Consider the following 8,852-nt stretch of genomic DNA (forward strand, 5'->3'; position numbering starts at 1 on the left):
GTGTCAGCATGCTTAGGTCCTTAGGAAGACCTAACAACGTCCTCAAGAAATAATTCTGGGTGGGTTCCAAACTTGAAATACTCGAGGTGCTTGAGGTGCCCCAGACTTCAGCCGCATAAAGGAATTGTGCCATTGTTTTGGCTTTGTACACAGTTAGGGCAGGGTTTACTAAATTACCTCCTTTAGTTGCAGCAAACTTCAAAATTACTTTTGCTGATCTATGATTGTTCTTTAATATTTAACATTTGTTCTTTCCAGGAGACTGTGTATGAGTAAACCAAACCTAAATATTTAAATGTTTTCACCTGTTTTATAATATTTTCACCCAAATGCCAGATGTGTTTTTCAGCACATTTTCCAAATACCATGACCTGAGTTTCATCATAATTCATATTATTTATTTATTAAAGCTATGGTACTAATTCACTCAGTCCTTTGTGTCATTTTTCTTTTGGGGATATAGAACATTAAGAGTGAAACTGAAGTGAAGAATCAACATCTTTCCACACTCAAACCTCTTTCACATTTTAAAATTTAGATTTCGATGTTGAAATTTGAATGCAGCCTTTTGAATTTTTGTTCTCAGTGTTTCCTATAAGACGCTTGATTTTGATTGCAAATAAAAAGCCATGGGATGCCAACTTGCCATTGAATAGATTACCAACAAATACTATGAAAAATCAGATCTTAGAACTGCTATCAGAATACACTGAACATGCTAAACCTTATCAAGAAAGATTTGGACTGATGCAGATGGAGGTTAGCTTTTCTGAGACTGTAGCATTAAACAGTCCTGTCTTACAGAATACATTGTGGGTGAAATTATTAGATGCTCGGGTATTTTTTCCGGCTTCTGCATCCATGCCATCATGTAAACGTATCCAGGAGGTGAAGCAAAAAGATATTACAGTGTCCCAGCTAAACACCACAATTGCTTCAGTCTGGTGCAGACTGCCCATGTTTGTTTGACCTGCTTTTGGAGTGGGCCATGCAGAGAGCCGGGTTTCCACCCACTTTGGTAAAAACTGGTATTGGCCCAGTTTTCCCTGTCCATCTGCTCAGCCGCCTACTACTACTACTACTACATAGGGTAGTTTCTGCTACCCTACATGCTACAACAAGGTCTTTCCTCATTTTGGTGCTGCTGGCCACTTGCTTGGGGCATCTCCACGAAGGAAGACATGGAGCTCCTTGTAAAGGAGCATAGTGGCTGCATCCTGGGCACTGCATGTGTTGTGGTCAAAAACCTTTTGGGACTGGCCTCTGAAGGATTTGCTTTTTATCCTGCATTTGTGAGCCGTGTGGTGGTGGCCCTTGGCCCTCATTGCTTCTGCTATCTTTTCAAATGTCTCGATATTCTGGTAAGATTTCTGGAGTTCCTGCTGCATGGTGGCCTCTCCCCAGTCCCCATATGGTCAGCTTTCTCTGCAGATGATCAGGAGACCCCTCTCCCTCTTTTCAGCCAGTCAGAGTATCACAGTTTCTTTATGCTCTGGTTTTTAGCCCGAGAGCTCAGCTTCGTTTTGCTTTGCACCTGCTTTCGCCTCGTGTTTCATCTAAACACCCTGCCTTCAAAGGTTTCAGAAGCCACATTTTTTTGGCCACTGCAGACTACAGGTTTTACCTGTTGCAAACACCATGCTTTATATTTCTTTTCTTCCTCTTCAATCAATTATTTTATTGCATGTCATAAGTGAACATTACAGAGCCTTTTATTGTGGCAACATTTCCTTCTGACAATGCCAAAACCTTCAATGTTTTCTGTCACATTGCATCTTTCCCCCTGCAGGGTGCATCCTTTGGTTCGATAAGGTTTTCGTCTTTCTGGAGTGGAGGAATAAAATTAAAACAAAGCAGTTAAAATGTTATGTATATTAAATTAGCCTATCCAAATTAACTTTCAATGCACATTTCATTACACTTGGACCAACCATATAAATAAAAATATAATAATTTGATTTAGCACCTTTTTCACATGACCAGATGTATAAGAAAGAAAAAGTAATTTGTCTTAAAATTTCATCTAGAGAATAGGCTGACAAGTGTTCAAAGAGGTAAAGAGATGGCATGTTGTCAGGATTGGGCTAATCCTGGCATGGTAGATTATGCTGAGGAATCCTGCTTTGTATCATGTGTTTGATCCAACTGTGATGTGTAATATATATGAATGATTTCAATTGGAAGGTATGACTTGGAGGTTTGCTGTATATAAACATGTTGTAGGATGACAAGGATGGAAGGATGTAGGGTTTACCTCGGGTGTATTAACTGAGATATTTGTGCCATGATATATGTGCTAACTGAGGCATTTGATCCAAACCTGATAGTTTGGTGCTGAGTATAGAACTGTTGCCAGGTTGTCTGACATATGCATGCCAGACATAATATAGTGTTATACAGAGATACAGATTTATGATGATGTGGTACAAGATTCCTATTAGTTGATATGATATGCAGAACTGGGTTGTGACATTTTGGGGAAAATATAAAAGTAGTGATATGGGTTTAATGAACAGATAACATAGTGTGTTGGTTAGATTAATAGTTATATACACATAAACATGGGTGATGCTTTTATATGTTTGAAATATGTTAACTACAATGTTTGAGACAGCTTTAGAGAGAGGAACAAAGACACATGCATTGTATTAACTTACTTCTCATGATTTTGGTAGTTCTGCACTGTTGTCCAGGTAAAGCATAGCAATAGTCTGCTCCTCTGATGCAGCCCCAAAGCAGATTGTGTTCAGAGCAGACACGGCATTTAAGAGCTTCAGCTGTGGCTTCATGAAGGGGACAAGGAACCAAGCGTCAATTAAAGCCAAGTCGAGAAATAGCCCTTCACAATCATATCATAATTTATTGTAAACTGGTAAGTGAGAAAGGATATGGTAATTGCACATCTCTTGCTCTAATTATAAAGGAGATGACTATATTTTTTAAGAGGGTGTGTGTGTGTGTATATATATATGTATTATTACTATTTCTATATATCTGTATTATTTTAATTGTTGGAAGCCGCTTTTATTGTTTCTTACAAATAAGCAGGATATAAATAAAAGTTTTATTATATTATTAATCTATTATATTATTAACTTGCCAAGATGGGCTTCTATGGCTGGCTGGGGATTTGAATCCTGGTGTCAAGTGCCAAAACACATTATAATGCTGGCTCTAAATTGGTTTTGATTACAGATCCCAGAAGCAGCCCTTTAAAAAGAAACAATTCTCATGTAATCATGTGTAACAATGCTCTTTTTATATTTGTACAGTTCAGCCATAACCACTTCCAAAGGCTCAGATGAAGAAGAAATTTAACTATTAATCATGTTAAAGTAATTCTAAACATAACAAGCAATTGAAACAGTGCAATTTAAAATACCATACCATCTTACATCCCAATGCTTAAAAGACTTCAGTTTTAAAAGCTGTGTCTGAATACAAAGAGCAAGGAGAGATCTATTCTGTACTCCCTGAGGAGGAAGTGTCATAGATGTTTATCACACTATACTCTTAAAGTGCTACTATTCCACTTTGACTCCTCTAGCTGTCTCCTGTTGCATTCTGGGATTGGCAGTTTTAAGGAGGGGTATTTAGAATTCTGAGAATTCTAAATACTCCTCCTTAAAACTGCCAATCCCTGAATGCAACAGGAGGCAGCTAGAGGAGTCAAAGTGGAATAGTAGCACTTTAAGAGTATAGTGTGATAAACATCTTAGTTTAGGACTAGCTATTGGGAAGGTACTGGAACTGAAAGAAGGGTATATCCTTTGGATCTCAAAGTCCAGGCAGACTTTGGCAGATCCTTCACAAGAAGACTATCATCAGCACTTGAACATAACTGCATCCTCTGTGGCATGCACTCCATCAAGTGATAACACAAAGTGTCATATTTTTCTGCCCTTTCTCCCAGTTTGTTAGAGTCCTTTTGGAGCTCTCCACAAGCCATTTTGGTTCTCACCACCTTAAATAATTTTATATCATCAGCAAATTCTGCCATCTCTGAACTCTACTCTAGACAGGCCTGTGACAAAATGAGTCACTTCCATGCCCAGTATTCCATTTCCACATTGTTTTATGGTACTCACACAGGAAAGAACAGATCAGTGCCAAGAAGCTGAAAAGCAGAGTTGTACGCATCCCTTCTTTTCTGTTTTTAGTTAACTACCAGCTTATGCAGAAGAACAGGGTCTTGTCACAAGATGTCCAGGAATGCTGCCAGCAAACACTGACAAGTGCTGATAACAGTACCTTCAGCCCAGTGAAAGTAAAGCAGACTTTGCAAGGAAGCAAACTGAGAGCAGTCCGAGAATACAAGCCGAGGTCAGGATTCCAGAAGTCCGAACGTTCCAAGAGTCAAGCCGAAGTCAGGATACCGGGAAACAGCGTGGTCAAACAGTCCGAGGTCAAAACAGCCAGGAGATAACGAAGGTCCGGTCCGAGGTCAAGGTAACAAGGAATCAAGATGCGAGGAGCTAGTGCCAGCAGCAATCACGCCAAGGGATCATGCAATAAACTCTAGCAACCAGCAACAGTCTCTCTCCCACTTAAGTAAGGGAAACTCTCCCTCGTGCCACCTGAGGCTGGTTGGCTAATTGCCTCTCGGCAATCCTCTTTGATCTGCGCCTGCAAGCACTCTCGGCCCTTCTCTCTTGGTAAGAAGGCACCTGCAGGCAAGCTTCGTCTCCAGAGTCACCACTAGGCTGTGGTACCATAGGAGGCCTCTCTTCAGCACTAGGACCTGGTTGGACCTCCTCCTCTGGGGCTGGAAGAGCACAGCTGGGACCTGGCAGAGCAGGATCAGCAACTGGCGTTGCCTCAATCAGCCCTTGCTCTGGAGGAGGCTCATCCTCCTCCTCATCCTCCGAGAGCTGATCTTGGCTGGCCATGACACAAGAACAAAGAGTTCAGAAGGAAAAAAACAAACCATGATCCCATTCTAAGAAAAGATCAATAATGCATTTAAATGCTTTGGTACTGGCAAGCAGTTTGCAAAGAGACTGTGATAACTTGCACAGCTGAAATGATGAGGATTAATTTAAATCTCATCCTCCAGGCATAGCCATGGAGAAGAACATATCCTACTCAACAGCAAATTATCCTCCAGGCAGGTACATGGCAATCCATTCTCCACCTCCTTTAATGAAGCAGAGATTGGCCAGGTGTAGTTTCTACAAAAAGAAATATGCCTAATATCCCACCCTTTTCCCAGGACTGGGACTCAGGGCAGCTTACAACATTAAAAACAATGGAATTAAAAAGATACACAAATAATACATTAAAATAATTTTAAATCACTACATCTGATAGTCCTATACCAAGGACAAGAGGCCACCATCAGAACAGAATTCGGGGAAACAGAGTGGTTCCCAATAGGCAAAGGATCAGGCAAGGCTGCATCCTGTCACCTTACTTGTTTAACTTATATGCTGAAAGCATCATAAGAAAAGCAGAATTAGAATCAGAAAATGGAGGAGTTAAGATAGGAAGAAGCAACATTAAGAACCTAAGATATGTGGACAACACCATATTATTAGCAGAAGACGAAAGGTCAAAGACGAAAGTGCAAAGGCAGGTCTGATGCTGGACTGAACATAAAGAAAACAAAAATAAAGACCATAGAAGAAATACACAAATTCAATCTAGACAACAAGGAAATTGAAATAGTTAAAGAATTCCCATATATAGGATCAAACATTGAAAAGAATGGAGACTGCAGTCAAGAAACAAGAAGGAGAAATAAGAAGGCAACACATTTGCACAGTTGTTCTGATTCAGACTCACCAAGATGCCACTTCTTAATGTGGCCCAATAAAAGGAGCTGGAACTGGACTATGCAAAGGAACTAGAAAGATTCAGCACCTGCTGAAAGGCAAAGATTGTACTCTTCCAAGATGCCACTTCTGCCAAAATAATGTGGATACATCTCTACATCTGCACAGAATGAAATATATGAGAAGGTGCTAAGTCACCTTATGCCAAAGGCCTGTTTGATGTTCTCAGTCATATTGAAAGATGGGTACTTGATAAAAGAACATCAGAGAACATCAGAACAAGACCAGCATGATGTACTCGACTCTTTTCATCTACTCGCTGCTGAATGAGTTATCTCGTGTTGGCAGTCAGAGGTGTATCCCACACCTGGTATAAATTCACACGTCTGGACACAAGGCACACAAAGCAACATGATAAAACTTCTATGTCTTGGATTCTGGATGCTCTTACATATTGGGCTGGGTAAGTCTCTGAAGGGAGCAACAATTTACCAGTCTGAGGCCAAGTCCTTAGCAGGTGTATGTGTTGAGGAGGAAGGGCAGTATTCAGCTTTTGAAGAGACATTTCTGTTTCTAACTAAAGAGATGTTTTGACCTGTTTGCTGTATACTCAAGAATGAAAAAATCAAGTTGCTTAAGAAGAGAAGAATTGCGTTAGATCCTATGAAGGTCAGCTCTGTCTTTTACTCCCTTCCGCTCTTCTTCATTCTGTGTTCCAGTGTCAAATGCCTCCCCTCCACTTTTAAGCATCTTCGTTTCCATGTGCCTTGATTTTTCTGCCCCGTATTTAAGCATTACCAAAAGAAGAGAGAAGAGTGTGCATCTTCACCATTGATTTGTATGGATTCTTCATTCACTACACGCTTTGCCTCCTTCACCCCATCAAATATTAAGACAAAATTAACAGTTCTGATGCTGACAATATGAAGATCGGTTCACAGAAAGGCACTTAGAAAGTCAGTACTTTTGTCTTCATACATCATAACAAGGTGGGGCCAGATTATAGATAGCTTTTCATCCTTTTGTCCCAATTCATTTCATGTTTGCACTCTCTTTCTCTTTTTTCTTTGAGCCGATGGCATCTTATGTGCCACCTGTGATTTACAGCTTCCAGGCAAACATTGTCAGAAGCCACGGTGGTCTTGTAAAGCCCGTGGAGGGGCTTTATGCTATAAGGAAACACTTTATTATGGTGAGTGATTTTCAACCCTTGGGCTCCTATTGCTCACCTGGACCATTTATCCTTAATGTCCCTCCTTGGATTTACTACTTGGGTCTCAAGATGATTACTATACAGGACAAGTGGTTGTGTTGGTCTTTGGGGTTTTGTGTGGTCAAGCATGGGCAGCTTTCCTTGTTAGTCATTAAATTAAAACATCTAGAGTTGTAGAAAATAAAACAGTGAAGATGTAATGTAACAGATAAAATAGGCTATTAAGCTGATTCCAAACAGAGTACATGCTAACGCCCCAGTTTCAAACAAAATTACTTCTAAATTTGGAACTGGACAATTACAGATCTCTACACATAAATTTGCCTTTGCAAATTTGATGCAAACCAGTCTCCTTTTCTTGATGATTATGAGGATGACCTTTTCTTTCTCTCCTCCTTTTTTCAATACAGAAGTGGCCACTCCATCCCAGAAACATTTTTCTCCACTTTGAGAGTAAAAGTATTTTCATATTTTGTATTGATGTTTAATATTGTGATTATGTAAACCTAAAGGAACAAACAGTTTGCTCCCATAGGAATCTTAGAAGGGCTTTAGATAGTGTGGCGGCATTATTAGAATGAGGGATGTGGAGAAGGCCTTTCCATGAACTTACAGCTCCTTAGGAAAAAATAATTTCTCTTTCTCTACAGGAATGAGTCCTATTTCCTCCAAAATGGGCTGTCGCAAGAAATGCAGATCTTTCCCAGCATCAATGGCAACTACATATATTACCGAAGAAGTTATTTGCTGTGCTAACAAAAATTTTTGCAATCGCTAAGCTATAGCAGTACTATACTGACGCTGGTTGGTATGACCACTGTATCTGCTTTCTTAGGGAGTTTGCAAGCAGAGTGGGAGAAAGTCTCTTGTTTGAACACAAGTTTTGGTGACTGAAAAACCCTGGGCATTGGAATAATAAAAATCCTGTAAGCTGGAACCAGTTTCCTTTCTTCTCATATCTCTCCTTCAAGACCAAGCTACATAAAATAAGTGATCCTTATGCACTTCACCTAGCCCTATATTTGGTAAATAACAATCATGCCATTTGAAGAGGATGAGAGAGATGGGCCAAGGCTTTCCACATGCAACCTAAGTAGAGCCTGGATTTGTTGGTTTTGTTATTTTCAAGTGACTCCATGAATGAGAGACATCCAAGCATTAACACCCCAGTTCTCTCCCCAGGAGATTCTTGGACAGAGTCCCAGCTACTAAGGATTACTTAATATACATGAATATCTCCCCAAAGAAAGAATAATGGACAAGGAGTGTGAATGATGACACAAATATTTTGTAATGCGTAATGAATACTTTCATAATTTAATGTTGTTGTTTTTTATCTAGTTGATTTTAATTGTCTTTTAAATTGTTACTGTAAAGTTTCTTATTGGCTTTATTTGTGGGACACCTTGGCTCACTTTCTGACAGAAAGGCAGCATAAAGATGAATATAATAAATATAATAATATAAAATATAATATATAAAATGAATAAAAATGTAAAAAAAGAATATTAACAGTGTACTAGATGAAATCTGGCGTACTCTTATTAATGAAATGTATGCAATGCAGAGTCATCCTGGAGGGGAGATTGCCAATGAATACTGGCTGCTGCAGGCTATATTTCAGAGGAAGGAACTGACAAAGCCAACTCTTGAGTATTCCTTGCCTAAGAAAACCATTTGAAATACATCGGGTTGTTATAAGTCGACAGGTAACCTGAATACACATACACAGGTAGACCAGATAAAATTTTTTATTAAACCATAATATTCCACCCAAAACGAATGAATACTGGACCGAATAAAATCTTCACGGATAAAAATGAAAGGATTTTGGAAACAAAACGATGTACACAAATAACTGATGA

The 8,852-nt window shown here is 39.4% G+C and overlaps 1 long non-coding RNA gene across 1 annotated transcript; it reads right to left on the minus strand.

Annotated features, from left to right (window-relative positions):
- Nucleotides 1-1,668: 1,668 nt before the first annotated feature.
- LOC149306878 (uncharacterized) lies at nt 1,669-3,467 on the minus strand. Its single transcript, XR_016282281.1, has 3 exons — nt 3,388-3,467; nt 2,658-2,783; nt 1,669-1,824 (listed from the first exon to the last, which is right to left on the minus strand). It is a non-coding gene; the product is annotated as an uncharacterized LOC149306878 (long non-coding RNA).
- Between the last annotated feature and the right edge of the window lie 5,385 nt (nt 3,468-8,852).

This window comes from Sceloporus occidentalis, unplaced genomic scaffold, assembly GCF_023333645.1.
Source record: "Sceloporus occidentalis isolate IW3139 unplaced genomic scaffold, rSceOcc1.0.p SCAF_9, whole genome shotgun sequence".
Taxonomy (NCBI): Eukaryota; Metazoa; Chordata; class Lepidosauria; order Squamata; family Phrynosomatidae; genus Sceloporus; species Sceloporus occidentalis.